Raw genomic sequence first — 17,528 nt, 5'->3', positions numbered from 1 at the left:
CAATCTTCAATGCTATGCCCTTGGACACTAGAGTGGTACATGCACCGTACAGTAGGATCAAAACCTTTTGCATATGGGTCCGGAGTATAGCTGAGGAGCGGCTCAATCATGCCAGAATGTTTTAACTTTTCAAACAAGCTTGTGTAGGATTCTCCGATTGGCATGAAACTATTTATTTTCCTTTGTTCCCCTCCATGCCCTAGTTTTCTAGGGTTGTTGGATCTTGAAAATATTGTGAAGGCAAAAGTATAATACGCGGTGTTGGCGCTTGCCATAAAGAGTGACCAGTGGTTAGACAAATGACCGGACATTATTCGGAGGACAACACTGAGGTGGATTATGTGGAGCTTGTTGATAGATTTGGGGTTGGGTCGAGGCTGGGTATATTGGTGAGGTGGACCCGTTGGGCCATGTAGTGATCCTGAGACAACCATGGCAATATCATCATGTTCCCTCTGACCCAGCAAGCTTCCTATGTCGCTCTGAATTGCTTGTATTGTGGCTTTTAAAACATAATAGCTCATGATCTTGCTCAACTTCAGCCCATCTTCTACCATTTCTCCCATTTTTACCACATCATTAAAAGGCTTACCCACAGCCGAGATCAAATGCCCAAAGTAAGTAGGCTCTTGGGCTTGAAGAAAGTACTCGACCATCTCGTCTTCTTCCATCGGGGGATTGACTCGGGCAGCTTTCTCTCTCCATCTGAGCCCGTATACCCTAAAGCTTTCATTAGGCTTCTTTTCCACCTTAGTGAGGGACATGCGATCCGAGACAATTTCTATATTGTACTGAAAGTGCCGGGCAAAGGCTTGAGTCATATCATCCCATGTATACCACTTGCTAGTATCTTGACGGTTGTACCATTCCAGGGCTGCACCGCTCAAACTTTAATTGAAATAGGCCATGAATAGCTCGTCCTTCTCTCTAGTGCCTCTCATTTTACTACAATAACCTCTCAAATGGGCCACAGGATTGCCATGTCTATCACACAAATCAAACTTTGGCATCTTAAACCCAGCATGGAATTGGACGTCAGGAAACAAGCACAAGCCTTTGTAAGACACGCTCACCTTGCTCCCTATCCTTTGTATGTTTCTTAAAGACTGCTCTAAAATTTTCACCTTCTTGGGTATCTCATCTTGCTCCACTGTCTTAGCAGGCTTTTTAGTTTCACCGGGAGGCTCAAAATGAGGAGTGTAAGACTATACCTGAGACCATGAAAGTTGGTTTCGACGCATAGTATTGGGCATCGGGGACTTTGAATATGGTCTCGCTAGAGGATCGAGGAAGGGTAGCTTGTGGAGGAGCTACAAAAGCATGAGTGGCTAGAGGAGCGGGATATGAGGTAGTTTTGGCAACGAACTAGAGCATCCTGAAGCACTAAAGTGGCTATGAATCCCTCCGGGACTTGAGTTGGTCCGACGGGTACAGCCTGAACTAGAATCTCCTACTCATGATCAATCAGAGGCTCCACTGTGGGTGCTGCTGCTTGAGCTCTAGGCTAAGCTCAGCCTCTATCTCGGCCTCGACCTATGCCCCTATTAGCAGTTGCAACAGGGGGCTCCGGCTTCTATCTGGCGGTAGATGCAGTGAGAGAGCAAGAATATAATTTTTCATTCAACAATGATCGAATAATATCACATGATAGAGAAAGAAAGAAGTGAAACTTTTTCTAAACTCCGTGGCCTCTAGAAGATAAGTACAGACGTCTCCGTACCGATCCTCCAGACTCTACTAACCTTGCTCATGACTCTTGAGAGCTAGGAACCTAGTGCTCTGATACCAACTTGTCACGACCCGGAATTCCCACCCTTGGGACCGTAATGGAACCTAACATTTCACTTGTTTGGCAAGTCAACGTTAGATAATTTATAACCATTCAAATTAAATAATAACCAGGAAAATGAATAAGAAAGAAATTAAGTGAGAAAATCATAACAACAGCGATATCTAGATACAATCCCTGAACTAGTGTCACAAGTACACGAGCGACTAGAATAATACAAATAATTATCTAAATGAAAGTATAACTATCTGAAGTGAAATAAACAGCTAGAATAATGTAGAAGGGGACTTCAGGGCTGCGAACATCGAGCAGCTAAACCTCAAGTCTCCATCATCCAATCAATCCGAGCAATATACTGATCGCCGCTTGGACCGACTCTAAAATCTACACAAGAAGTGCAAAGTGTAGTATAAGTACAACCGACCCCATGTACTATATAAGTGCCGAGCCTAACCTCGACGAAGTAGTGACGAGGCTATGGTGAGTCATTTATAATAACTTGCACGTTGTATAATAATAATAACAGGAAAGGAATACAGGAAAAGTAACGCAGTTAACTTGTGAAAATAAACTCAATCCTTGAAATCAGTAAAACCAAAAACAACAGTCCTCAGAATCTCGTATGAAAACATCAAAAGCTAACACAATGCAACAATGAATACAAAATACACAATTCGTTGCGGCACGCAACCCGATCCCACCGTACAAATACAACCCTCCCTTATTTCACCATATAAATATGAAGAATAAAATATAAAATCTGTTGTGGCACACAACCTGATCCCACCATATAATCAGAATCAATATCATAATCCTCCCTTATTTTGCCATATTAAAATCACATATAAAATCCGTTACAACGTGCAATCCGATCCCACCATATCAATATCAATCCTCCCATATTTTACTCATTGCGGCGTGCAACCCGATCCATAAAAAATCAATAAATATAATCAATTCAACAACTCAATTCACAAGAATCTCGTACCAAATCAAGGAGTGCTACAATTAGTACAAATCAACAAGACAAGCCAAATATATGGCTATTAAAGTGTACAAGTACGACAATTAAGATAAGTAGAAATTAATCATAGAAGCATGGAAGAAACAAACATTTTACTACGAGAGTAATAAATGACAAGCAGCAAGTTCAGGCATAGAAAGCAATTAAAGCATGTAACACTTAAGACGTAGAATAAAATAATTAATGAAATACGGACAAGCATAGATATAACTATTTTGATGACGTATATATACTCGTCACCTCGCATATACGCCTCTACACATGTAATTCACATAACACATAGCTCAAGTGGTCCTAATTCTCTCAAATCAAGGTTAGACCCAATACTTACCTCGCTCCGCAAGCAAATCAAAGCTCAACCGGGGCCTTTCCTCTAAAATTCGCCTCCGAACCAACTGAATCTAATGAAAATTGATCTAATATCAACAAACAATAATAGGGAAATCAATTATAATACATAAAAATAAGATCTTTATACTTTTCCCTAAAAGTCAACAAAAGTCAACCCTAGACCCGCTTGGTCAAAAATCGAGATTCGAACCAAAACCCAGTTACCAATTCACCCCGAGCCCAGTTATGTAATTAGTTTTGAAACCCGACATCAATTCGAGGTCTGAATCCCAAAATTTACAAAAATCCCTAATTTTACCCAAATTCCTAATTTCTACCATGAGAATCCTCGATTTGATATTAAAATCTTATGAAATATAATGGGTAATTAAAAGGAAGTAGATTAAAGTCACTTACCAATGTACTTAGGAAGAAGATCACTTGGAAAAATCACCTCTAGGGCATTTAGAGTTGAGAGTGTGAAAAATGAGCTAAATCCCGTTTTCTCAGCTTTTTGTCCAGGCGCAGATGTCGCAAATGTGACATGGGGTTCGCGAATGTAAAGAATCCATCGAAAATGCGAGCAATCCCACATCTCTGCTTTCAGTGCAAATGTAATGATTTGTTCACAATTGCAAACCTGGACCCTCTGCAAAAGCAACTCAGTGATCACAATTACGGCCAATACCCAGTCCAGGCCATCATCGCAAATGTGATAGGGAGTTCGCAAATGCGAACTCTTCAGGCCACTGTGCTCTTAGCAAATGTGAGCATGAAGCTTGCAACTGCGGCTGTCGCAAATACGACTAATTTCTCGCAAATGTGAGATCTGAGCACCAACAAAAATCTGATCTCCTATGAATTCTTCGAAACACGTCTGAAACTCACCCGAACCCTCGGGGCTCCAAACCAAACATGCACACAAATGTAATAACACCATACGAACTCACTTGTGCTATCAAAATACCAAAATAACACTTAGAACTACGAATCAAATTCCAAAATGAATGAAATTTTCAAAGAAACTTAAAAACATGCAGATTTACAACCAGACGTCTGAATCACATTAAATCAACTCCGTTTTGCACCAAATTTTATAGACAAGTTATAAATACTTAAATGAACCTATACCAAGTTCCGGAACCGAAATATGAACTAGGTAGAAATAAAGTCAACCTTCGGTCAAACTTAAAAATTCTTTAAACATTTAAATTGATAGTTTTCAACAATTCACATTAACTCAATTTAGGGACTTCCGAATTATATTTCGGGCATATGTCCAAGTCTCAAATTACGATGTGGACCCACTGGGATTGTCAAAATATTAATCCGGATTCGTTTATACAAAACATTGACCGTAGTCAACTTAAATGAGTTTTAATGAACGATTTCACATTTTCATCAATTTTCTCATAAAAACTTTTCGGAAAAAGGACATGGATTACACACGCAAATCGAGAAAGGGTAAACGAAGCTATTAGAGGTTTCAAAATACAGAAATAAAGGGTAAAACAATAAAATAAAATTGAATTCAGAAGTCCCTAACTTGGCCGAAGTCAACTCAAATTACGATACGGACCCACCGGGACTGTCAAAAATATTAATCCGGATCCGTTTATATAAAACATTGATCGTAGTAAACTCAAATGAGTTTTAATGAATGATTTACATTTTCATCAATTTTCTCAGGAAAAAAAATTGCGGAAAAAGGACATGGATTATACGCGCAAAACGAGGAAGGCTAAACCAAGCTATTAGAGGTTTTGAAATACATAAATTAAGGGTGAAACAATAAAATAACCTATCGGTCTTCACACATGAGTCCACTTGTCAAATAATAAAGAGCCTCATATAAGTATGAGTTGGCATATGAGACACAAAATAAAATTTTTCTAAGATAGGAATTAGAACTTTGAATGATTAATGTTTATATCGAATTACATAAGTTTATTATGATTATATGTTAAATTAATATGAGAATAAATATTCATTAACTATAAGAGTTAAAAGTGCATGTATAAAAAATATGAATACAAACCCTACAAGCATCCCTAAAAAAATATTCCTATATAACAACTATCCATTATAAAAGCTTAAATTTTCTTAGAATCAATTTTTTGTATTATATTTTACCTCTGTATAACAGTTTTCTGGTGGGCCTTACGGAGAGTGTGGCCCAGACCGATACTGTCACGCCCCGGACCTGGGGAGGCGTGGCTGGCACCCGATGTTGTAGTGGCCCGAGCGAACCACTCTGTAACTCATTCATTCCTTTTTATAACTATCATGGGCCAACATGGCTACAACTCGCAATGTATAATTGTAAGTGGGAAAACAGTGTATCCCTGAATCATTTTTCTTAAAACATGAATACATATGAGCTATCAAGGCCTGTAACATACTGTACAAACTGAACTTCTATCTACAAAGCATCTAAGATTAACTAATATCAAATGGGACAGGGTACCGGCATACCTGTAAATCTGTAGCAAAATTCTGACACGATGACTCATAGACTTGGTTGCACTCCGAATGAGGTGGAGTCTTACCGATCCTTCGTTGAATGCCAATCTCGTCTACTATGAGGGCTCGTCAACTGATTATCTAAACATGCAGGCATGAATGCAGCGTCCCCAACAAAAGGACGTCAGTACGAATAATGTACTGAGTATGTAAGGCAGAACCGAAACATAACAATAACTCAACATTAATTTAAGACATTGAAGGAACTTGGAGTGAAGGACTCAACCTATAAGTCTGGATAACTCTGTAAATCATGTAATACTTATAGTGTCATGCATATGCTTATGAATGTCATGTCGTGCATAGGTACATATGTTCATAACGTCATCAAGCCTCTAAGGGCATCCCATCATATCATCTCGGTCACTGTGGGCAAAATCATCACGTATACCAGCTGATCAGGTGGTGGTGCGTATATAATGCCATAGGTATATGCGTACATAACATCATCAAGCCTCTGAGCGCATCCCATCATATCATCTCGGCCACTGTGGGCAAAATCATCAACGTATACCAGCTGATCAGGTGGTGGTACGTATATAACGTCGTAACCTTTTTTCATATCCCATATACATATATATACGCGTATACGTGTCTATAACGCTGTCTGAGTAATGGGTAAATGCACATGTAAGTGAATGCAATGCATGAGAAATACGTTAATAAAATATTTCGGAATGTCATAAAACCATTATGCTTGCCTACCTTGCTCTTTGGCCTTGTGTTGTATGGATGAGTTAACTTAAGAACCACAAACCAACCACCCTTTTGCTCAATAAAGATAACAAAGAGGAACAAAATAAACTCATCACATTGGCGTTAGGGCATTTAACCTAAGATAATCTCACATTATGTGCAATGCACATAATCATAATTATCGGTTCTAAAATGACTTCGAGGGTGGGAAGTCAACTTGGCATCATCCCAATTTTACTTCTCTTGCCCCTATTTTCTTAATTTTCTCTCTTGCGCTCCTTGATTTGCTCGTTTTCTTTCCTCTCTTTTTCTTTTCTCTCATTTCTCACATCTCATAACTTCATCTCTTTTTTTTTCTTTTTGTTCCTATTTAAAAAAAACGATTCGATCGAATTCTATGTAGGTTGCATACGTATCATGACGCCGCATGAATCAAATCTTTGCGTAGTTCGGGAAGATCGGGAATAAAGTAAATAAACTAACTCTTTTTTTTATTTTTTATTTTTTTGATTTTTTTTCGAAAGAAAGATTTATAAAGAAGAAAGATTGTTTTTTAATTTTGAGTTTTTCCCTTTTTTTCTTTTGGCATTTTGTAAAAAAAACTTCTAAAGAATAAAGAAAATGTTTTCAAATTTTTGGACTTTTATGATAAAATCATGAAAGAAAGACTTATAAATAAAAAAATATTATTTTTTTTTTGAATCTTGAATTTTCTTTTCAATTTTCAAAAATATTTTTGGATTTTTAGAGGAAAGTAAAAGAAAATATTTTTGGATTTTTTAAAGATTGGGGTCTCAAAAGAAGGCTTTTCTAAAGAAGAAAGTAAAGAAAAATATTTTTAGATTTTTAAAAATTGGGGGCCGGAACCGATGAGGTTTGCCTAAATATCTTACATCCGGTGAGAATCAGACACGCGTAGTTCGGCCAGTTTTGACGGAACAGAGGAAACATGACTTTTGAAAACATTGACTTACTTTCTTTCTCTTTTTTTCAAAATTTTGTAGAGTTTCAAAATTTTTCAAATACCTACTACTCGCTCTTGTTTTTTTTCTCTTTTTTTTCATTTTCTTTCCCTATTCTAGAAGCCAGTCAACATGCAAGCCGAAACAAACAGATACACAGGTAGCACGTAAGATGCATCAGGATGGTCTTTTAGTTTGGGTACAATTGTCCTAGACAGACCTAACCCCTATATTGAGTCCCCAAAGTCAAATGCACATGATGCAAACAAGCGTTCCTACTAGGGATCCGTCATAAGGCTATGTTATTCTAGGTTTAAAACCTGGGTGTATTATTCTAGACATGGCTTACCCGAGCGGACAACTCGAGCCGAGGGGGGCAGTGTACCGAGAATACAGAAGCTTCACCGGCTTTGCAACTTATTCGAACCTCGTTCTAAAATTGGGATATGAATCTAATAGAAAAGAAGTCATACGAAGTGCACGCTTCCCAAATGATTTAGAAAACTCAGAGAGAAGAGGGTTTCGTAACAGTTTATATACAGTCCAAGCAATATCAAAGCGGTAAAAAGCGATATTAGCACATTAGGCTCAAACACGTAAAAGTCAGATAATAAATAAAAGCCAACTATAACAGTTATTCTAAGCTCGAATTCTGAACCCTGAACCAGAGGTTCTGGGTTCTTTTCCCCAGCGGAGTCACCAGAGCTGTCACACCTACTTTTTCTAGGAGGAATATGGAGCTTTTCCAAGTAAAGTGACAATAATCGAAATGAGATTATTTATTTAATTTCAGAGTCGCCACTTAGGATAATTTATGGTGTCCCAAGTTACCGATTTAGAATCCCGACTCGAGGAAGTTTGACTCTGTTTTACAGTCCGTGAAACACAGAAATCTGGGTAAGAAATTCTGTTAACCCGAGAGAAGGTGTTAGGCATTCCCGGGTTCCGTAGTTTAGCACGGTCGCTCAATTATTAATAATTGACTTAATTATCTAATTTAATATATAATTAAACTTATTGTGCATTTTTAACCTTTTCGCCTCTTTTAATGTTTATGGAATTATTTTCTGGAACAAGGCACGATGTCGTACACTTGTTGTTTTGGTATATATTGCAAACCGCATCACATGAAATGCACCCGCGATTTACAACATGTTTAACTTATTATTGTTTGAAATTATAAGGTCGAGTCACGTGAAACGCACTCGAATGAGATTTATGTATCGCGACCATGCCACGGGAACCGTACCCATGGTCACGATAATTTATTAATCGCGCCTGAAGCAAACTATGACATTCATAATTATCACCCTAAACTAATTTGGGATTGTTGTAAGGCCGGTATTTATGAAATTATGGAGTTTAAACTTGGACGAAATTTGATGTATTAAGACTAATTTGATAGATTCCAACGTACTGCAGTATTTACGAAGGAAAGGTCTCCTAAAGAGTCTAAGTCAATTACTTCCTAAAGCTCTTTCTTTACTAAAACTTAACTACAATCACTAAAATTAATATAACTCATGAGTTAAAAGAAGTCCATCAACATAAATACGTAAATTCACAACCTCAAACATTCGTTAAAGTATTTTTGGGATAAATTAAAATACCAAAAGAATAATGAAACAGAAAGGAAAATTGTCACAAAATCAAGACAACGGACCAACCAAAAACGAGCATTTACTAAAATAACAATACAACCCAACGTAGTATGAAACATATTCAACATGGTAGGGAACAAAATCTAGAATCACTCAGAAACACACACTTATTCGTATTAGGAAAGTTAAATCAAAAATTTATTTCAATTAATTTTATGCAGAATATGAAGGCGTGAAACTTCATCTCAGAACGACCATAATTCCAGACGTGAAAGAAAAGGGAAGAAAGAGATGAACCTGAAATTATAACTTTGATTAACTTTCGCCTTTGAATATACAATAAGAAATCTGGCACCGGAATTCGTGCGTCCAGTAGCAAACAAACAAAACAATGATAAAATGGATTTGGAACCACAATCAAGAACCTTACGAGCAGTCGACGGACCTCAGCCGAAAATCTTCTCTTAATTTTGGTTGTTCCCCTTCTTCCTCTTTTCTGTTTTGATTTCAATTTTCTTCCCCTCTGTCTCTCTGTTACCATTCCTCTCTATTCTTCTTTTGTTTTCTTTTTTATTGTCATGTCTTTTTGGTCTTTGTTTTGTGCAGGTTATGGCTGTGTCGTTCTCTCTATGCAAAGAGATGAGAGGTCCGATTTTTGTGGGGGGGGGGGGGGGGAGGGAGGGGCTTCTGCCGTTCTACTCTTTTTTTAGGTCCCCCGTCCAAGCCAAAGAGATGGAAAATTTAAGGGGAAGATATCTTAGGTCTTAGGGTTATGTTGGTGGATCAATTGGGCCATGGGGTTGTCACGACCCTGACCCCGAACCCAATCGTGATGGCGCCTCTCGTGAAGACAAGGCCAGCCAGACCAAAAGAGAACACCTCATTTAAACAATTAAATACCATAAATAGTTCTAAAACATGATATAATAGCCATAATTTGTGGAAATAACGATAACAACAGTAGAAACCATCCCGACACAACCCAAACCGGGGTGTCACAAGTCATGAGCAACTAATAAATCCAGATACCAGTCTACTAGATACGAAATCCGATACAGAAGTTCAAGAACATAAAAATAGTAAGATAAGGGAGGCACGGGGGCTGCGGACGCCAACAGCTACCTCGTAGTCTCCGAAAAGCAATGCCTGGACTAGGAGGATCAGCACTCAGAAGCGGACTCTGCGATGCCTGAATCTGCACACACAGTGTAGGGAGTAATGTGAGTACTCCGACTCAGTGATTAATAATCATAAATAATGGCTGAAAGCAAGAAAACACGTAAAGGCACAAAAAAATTCTATATCAAGCAGTAAGATCACTTAAAGCAGTAAATCCATGAAGAAGTCAAATGAAATTCCTTTAAACCAAGTAAAACAGGTAATTTGGCAGGTAAATAACAAGTAGAAATCCGCCCTCGGGCACAGTAACAATCACTCAGAACAGTATCAGCCCTTCGGGCACACTCTCAGATCATGATAGGTACGCGCGCTCACTGTGGGTGTGCAGACTCCGGAAGGGCCCCTTACGGCCCAAGCGCTATATCAAGCCACCTCGTGGCATCATCTCTAGGCACTCAGCCTCATATCACTCAAGCCACTTCGTGGCATATAAATTATCTCAGGCCCTCGGCCTCATATCACTCAGCATATCCTGACATATGGCTCTTGGCCTCACTCAGTCCGAAAATCAACACAAGCCCCTCAGGCATTTGTAAAACAGTAGTTCTCAGCCCAAAACATCATTTAGAAATATCATTTAAGTTTCAAATCTGAGTAAAAGTGGCTGAGTTCGTAAAATAGTAGATACCAACAGGACTGAGTTCAAATAATAAGTCAAAACAGTGATAAAAATCCCCGAAGGATTCAAATAGTTGGTACGAAGCCCAAATAGCAATCAGCCCAAATCATGATGATAACAAATAAGTTTCAGTCAAATACGCGGTAAAATCATTGATCAGGACGGACTAAGTTGCAATCCTCAGTAGTAAAAGATCCCACGCTCTTCATCCAATGCGTGTCTCACCTCAATATAGCACTACGATGTACAATCCGGGGTTTCAAACCCTCAGGACATCATTTACAATCATTACATACCTCGAACCGGCTACAACTCTAGCTCGTGACGCCTTTGCCCCTCTAATCGGCCTCCACGCACGTCGAATCTATCCAAAATCGGAACGAATACGTCACAATATGCTAAGGGAACAAAGCCCAAGCGAAAACCATCGAAAAATATCAAAAATTCCGAAATTAGCAAACCTGAGCCCCGGGCCCACTTCTCAAAACTCAGAAATTTTCACATCATTAGATTATTTATCACCCCACGAGTTCATACATACCAAAAGTTCTCAATTTCGACCTCAAATGGTCCTTCAAATCCCAATTCAAAAGTTCAAAATCTCAAGCCCTAGTTCTTCCATTTTTAGCTTAAGTTCCAAGAATTTCTAGGTTAATTCACAATAGATTCGAGTTTTGTGTTCGAAAATCTTACCTCCAATCAATTCTCCTTGAATCCCTCTTTAATCACCTTCAAAAAGCTCTCAAAATACTCAGTTATGGAGGAAAAATGGCTCAAAATTGCGGATAAAATGACTTATAAACTTTCTGCCCAGGGGTTTTCGCATCTGTGATCCCACCACCGCTCCTGCGGTACCGCTTCTGCAGTAATTCCTCCACATCTGCAGAAATCACTTAAGGGTCCAGGTTCCGCATCTGCGGTCCACGAGCCGCATCTGCGACTCCGCAGATACGGTCCATATGTCGCATCTGTGGTCCCTGGCTATTCTTCCCAAACCGCTTATGTGGCTCTTCTTCTGCATGTGCGGCACCGTACCTGCGGTCCCCAATCCACAGGTGCGGAAATACGAGAAGCAGCAACTTCTGAGATCTCTTAAGTCCACAATCTTCCCGTTAACCATCCGAATTCACCCCGAGGCCCCCGGGACCTCAACCAAAAGCACCAACATGACCCAATACCTTATTCAAACTTGTTCCAATGATCAAAGCATCTCAAACAACATCAAATTACCCGAAACACATCGGATTCAAGCCTAGTTTTTGCGAAATCTTCCGAAATACGTTTTCGATAAAAAACCCAACCAAACAACGTCCGAATGACCTGAAATTTTGCACACACATCCCAAATGACATAATGAAGCTACAACAACTCTCAGATTTTCATTCTGACCTTCGGATCAATATCTCACCTACCAACCGGAAATCACCAAAATACTAACATCATCAATTCAAACCTAATTCTTCACCGGACCTCCAAAACCAATTCCGATTACACTCCTAAGTCATAAATCACCTCCCAAAGCTAAACAAACCATCAGAACTCACATCCGAGCCCTCTAACTCATAAGTCAACATTTGGTTGACTATTCCAACTTAAACCTTCTTAAAAGAGACTAAGTGTCTCGTTTCTTACCAAATCCACTCTGAACGCAAACTACCCAACTCGATCACATAAAACACGGATAACAAAGCATAATGAAGCAGAAATGGGGGAAACGGAGCGGTAACTCATGAGACGACTAGTCGGGTCGTCACATCCTCCCCAACTTAAACAAACGTTCGTCCTCGAACGAGTCATGAAACATACCTGAAGCCTCGAATAGGTTAGGATATCTACTCTGCATATCCCGCTCGGTATCCCAGGTAGCCTCCTCCATGGGCCGACCTTTCTACTGCACTTTCACTGAAACTATATCCTTTGACCTCAACTTCCGAACCTAACGACCCAAAATAGCTATTGGCTCCACATCATAGGTCAAATCATCATCCAACTGAACCGTGCTGAAGTCCAAAACATGAGATGGGTCCCTAATGTACTTTTGGAGCATAAAAACATGAAATACTGGATGCACACTCGACAAGCGGGGTGGCAAAGCAAGCTCATAAGCCATCTTCCTGATCCTCCGAAGTACCTCAAAAGGCCTAATGAACCGCGACTCAACTTTCCTTTCTTCCCAAATCTCATAATACCCTTCATGGGCGAAACCTTCAGCAAGACCTTCTCACCGACCATGTAGGACACATCTCGGACCTTCCGGTACGCATAACTCTTCTATCGCGACTGCGTTGTATGAAGCCTCTCCTGAATCACCTTCACCTTCTCTAAGGCATCCTGAACCAAATATGTCCCCAATAGCCTAGCCTCGTCGGGCTCGAACCAACCGACTGGAGATCTACACCGCCACCCATGCAAAGACTCATATTGAGCCATCTGAATGCTCGACTAGTAGCTGTTGTTATAAGCAAACTCTGCAAGCGGTAAAAATCTATCCCATGAACCTCCGAAATCCATAACACAAGCATGCAACATCTCCTTCAATATCTGAATAGTACGCTCGGACTACCCGTCCATCTGAGGATGAAAAGTTGTGCTCAACTCCACCTGAGTACCCAACTCTCGCTGAACAGACTTCCAAAACTGGGAAGTAAACTGAGTGCCCCAATCTGAAATGATGGAAACTGGAACACCATGCAATCGAACAATCTCTCGAATCTACCAACCGCTTTGAAGAATAAGTAGTACAGATAGGAATGAAGTGCACGGACTTGGTCAACCGATCCACAATCACCCAAATAGAATCAAACTTCTTCAAAGTCCGTGGAAGTCCAACAACAAAGTCCATAGTGATCCTCTCCCACTTCCACTCAGGAATAACCATCTGCTGAAGTAAGCCACCCGGTCTTTGATGCTCATACTTCACCTGCTGACAATGGAGACACCGAGCTACAAATCCCACAATATCTTTCTTCATTCTTCTCCACCAATAGTGCTACCTCAAATCCTTGTACATCTTCGCGGCACCCAAATGAATAGAATATCGCGAGCTGTGGGCCTCCTCTAGAATCAACTCTCTCAGCCCATCCACATTGGGCACACAAATTCGGTCCTACATCCTCAATACCCCATCATCACCGATGGTCACATCTCTGGCATCATCATGCTGAACTCTGTCCTTAAGGACAAGAAAATGCTGGTCATCATACTGGCGCTCTCTGATGCGATCAAATAAGGAAGACCGAGAAACCACGCAAGCCTATACCCGACTGGGCTCTGAAATATCTAATCTCACAAACCGATTGACCAAGGCCTGAACATCAACTGCAAGGGGTCTCTCCCCAACTGAAATATATGCCAAACTCCCCATACTCACTGCCTTTTGGCTCAAAGCATCGGCCACTACATTGGCCTTCCCAGGATGGTACAATATGGTGATATCATAATCCTTAAGCAACTCTAACCATCTTCGATGCCTCAAATTAAGACCCTTTTGCTTGAACAAATGCTGAAGACTGCGATGATCAGTGAATACCTCACAAGATACACCATACAAATAATGCCTCCAAATCTTCAATGCATGAACTATGGCAGCCAACTCCAAATCATGAACGGGGTAGTTCTTCTCATGGGGCTTCAACTGTCGAGAAGCATAAGCAATAACTCTACCCTCTTGCATCAATACACAACCAACCCCAACTCTTGAAGCATCACAATATACGGTATATGAACCTGAAATTGATGGCAAAACCAATACTGGAGCTGTGGTCAAAGCTGTCTTGAGCTTCTGAAAGATCTCTTCACACTCGTCCGACCATACAAATGAAACGCCCTTCTGAGTCAACTTGGTCAAGGGCAATGTGATAGATAAGAATCCTTGAACAAACCGGCGATAATAGCCTGCCAGCCCAAGAAAGCTACGAATCTCTATGGCTGAGGACGGTCTGGGCCAACTCTAAACTGCCTCTATCTTCTTCGGATCGACCTGAATACCCTCGCTGGACACCACGTGCCCCAAGAAAGCCACTGAATTGAGTCAAAACTCACACTTGGAGAACTTTGCATAAAGTTTCTCCTCCCTCAATCTCTGCAACACAACTCTCAAATGCTCTGTGTGCTCCTCCTGAATACGCGAGTACATCAGGATATCATCAACGAATACTATAACAAACGAATCAAGATAAGGCCAGAACACGTTGTTCATCAAATGCATGAATGCTGCTGGGGCATTGGTTAGCCTGAAAGACATCACAAGGAACTCATAATGACCATATCTGGTCCTGAAAGTAGTCTTAAGAATATCTGAATTCCTGATCTTCAACTGGTGATAACCCGAACGGAGATCAATCTTGGAGAACACTCTCGCTCCCTGAAGCTGGTCAAATAAATCATCAATGCAAGGCAAATGATACTTGTCCTTAATTGTTACTTTGTTCAATTGCCTATAATCAATGCATATTCTCATGGTGTCATCCTTCTTCTTCACAAACAGAACAGGCGCACCCTAAGATGACACACTAGGCTGAATGAACCCCTTATCTAGGAGTTCCTGAAGTTGTTCCTTCAATTCTTTCAACTCTTTGGTGCCATACGATACGACGGAATAGAAATGGGATGAGTGCCCGGCACCGGGTCAATACCAAAATCAATATCCCTGTCCGGTGGCATGCCCGGCAGGTCTGTAGGAAACACATCGGGAAAATCCTTCACAACTGGGACAGAGTCAATACTGGGAGTCTCAGCTCCAACATCTCTCACAAACGCTAGATATGACAGGCAACCCTTACCAACCATACGCTAGGCCTTCAAGAAAGATATCACTCTACTAGGAACATAATCAGTCACACCACGCCACTCGATCTGTGGTACACCCGGCATAGCCAAAGTGATTGTCTTAGCATGACAGTCCAGAATAGCATGACACAGAGATAACCAATCCATGTCCAAAATGACATCAAAATCCACCATGCTTAATAACAATAGATCCACTCGGGTCTCCAGACCTCCAATAGTCACCACACATGACAAGTACACACGGTTTACAACAACAGTATCACCCATCAAGGTAGATACATGAACAAGTAAAGCAAGAAACTCATGGAGTGTACCCAAATAACGAGCAAAGTATGATGACACTTAAGAAAAGGTGGAATCGGGATCAAATAACATAGAGGCATCTTTGTGGCAGACTGAAATAATACCTGTAATGACAGTATCTAAAGTAATGGCGTCTGGCCTGCCTGGAAGTGCATAGAAACGGTCCTGACCACCCCTTGATCGAACTCCCCCTCTAGGGCTACCCCTGGCTTCCTGACCTCCACCCCTAGTTGGCTGGGCAGGTGGTGAAGTAAATGCAGCAAAAGTCGAGGGCCGATCCCTCTGCTAGGACGAACTGGCAACACGATGAGGACACTGCCTCCACACATGCCCAAACTCTCCACACTCAAAACAACTCCCAGGTGATGGAGAAGGGGACTGAAGGGAACCCCCTCGCACTGGAATGACTATCTGATGCACTCGGCATAGAAGAACCCTGAGCCGATGGGGCACGAGATGAACTTTGAGCTGGGAGGGCGCTGAGTGAAGGCTTGCCCTGCTGAGACCCATGATAACCACGACATGAAGAATGCCCCGCGATGCTTTGGACGGGCTGGTTGAGCAGGCCTGAAAGAACGACCTCTACCATGCTGGAACTGGCCCCTCGAAGGAGCACCACTATAACTGCCCGATCCTCGAGGCCTCTTGGCCTCCCTCTCCTCTCGATCCTGATGGCAAACCATCTCAATCTCGCGAGCGATATCAACCACCTCCTCAAACGTAGCACCCAACACTCTCTCTCTGGTCATAAGAATACGAAGATGATAATTAAGTCCATCAACAAATCTCCTAATCCTCTCACGATCTGTCGGAACCATCCAAATGGCATGACGATCCAACTCAGAAAACCTCGACTCATACTGTGACACAGTCATATCCCTCTGTCACAACCACTCAAACTGTCTACGCAGCTCCTCTCTGCGAGAATGCGGTATATACTTCTCCAAGAAGAAAGTGGAGAACTCTTTCCAAGTGAGGGGCACTGCTCCCACAGGCCTATGCCTCTCATACGCCTCCCACCAAGTGAAGGCAGCCCCAGAAAACTGAAAGGTAGTAAATGCCACACCATTAGACTCAAGAATCCCTGTTGTACGGAGCATCCATTGACACTTATCCAGAAAACCCTGGGAATCCTCGCCCTCAGCACCACTGAATAACGGAGGCTGGAGTCTACCAAATCTCTCAAGACGACACTGCTCATCATCCGGCATAACTGGCACAACAAACTCCTGAGCTGGTGCAACCACCTGGGCTGGAGGTGCCCCCGGTGTCTGAAGTCCCTGCACTACCTGCTCAGGGGTGCGAGCAAGGAGGTCTGATTGCCTCCCCCGACCTATGAAGTAGCTGCTACTGTAGTGGTTGAAACTGCCTGAGCCAGGCCAGTACAAACTGATAAGATCTTTGCCAAGGATCTAGGGCAGCTGGTGGATCTATAGGTGTTGCCCTCGCTTCTCTGCCTCTACCTCTGCCGTGACCATGACCGCGTCCACGGCCTCTGGTGGGCTCAACTGGTGGCACTGGTGGTCGTCCACCTCATCCAATAGCTCGCGTCCCTACCATATGTGAGAGAATGGAATATCGGAAGTTTAGTACTCGGACCAACAAGTTCACACGAAAAGAATTTCAAGAATATGAAGTTTTTCCTAAGGGTTCTGCAGCCTCTCGAGGATAAATACAGACGTCTCCGTACCGATCTGCGAAACTCTACTAAACC

The 17,528-nt window shown here is 41.5% G+C and overlaps 1 long non-coding RNA gene across 1 annotated transcript; it reads right to left on the bottom strand.

Moving 5' to 3' along the window:
• Window positions 1-1,913: 1,913 nt before the first annotated feature.
• LOC107818719 (uncharacterized) lies at window positions 1,914-9,636 on the bottom strand. The gene is made up of 5 exons (XR_012703939.1): window positions 9,223-9,636; window positions 5,619-5,747; window positions 3,561-3,792; window positions 3,145-3,214; window positions 1,914-2,173 (listed from the first exon to the last, which is right to left on the bottom strand). It is a non-coding gene; the product is annotated as an uncharacterized LOC107818719 (long non-coding RNA).
• Window positions 9,637-17,528: the final 7,892 nt, after the last annotated feature.

This window comes from Nicotiana tabacum, chromosome 20 (assembly GCF_000715075.1).
Source record: "Nicotiana tabacum cultivar K326 chromosome 20, ASM71507v2, whole genome shotgun sequence".
Classification (NCBI taxonomy): Eukaryota; Viridiplantae; Streptophyta; class Magnoliopsida; order Solanales; family Solanaceae; genus Nicotiana; species Nicotiana tabacum.
Note: the sequence above shows the minus strand (reverse complement) of the source record. Positions and strands in the feature narration are given on the sequence as shown.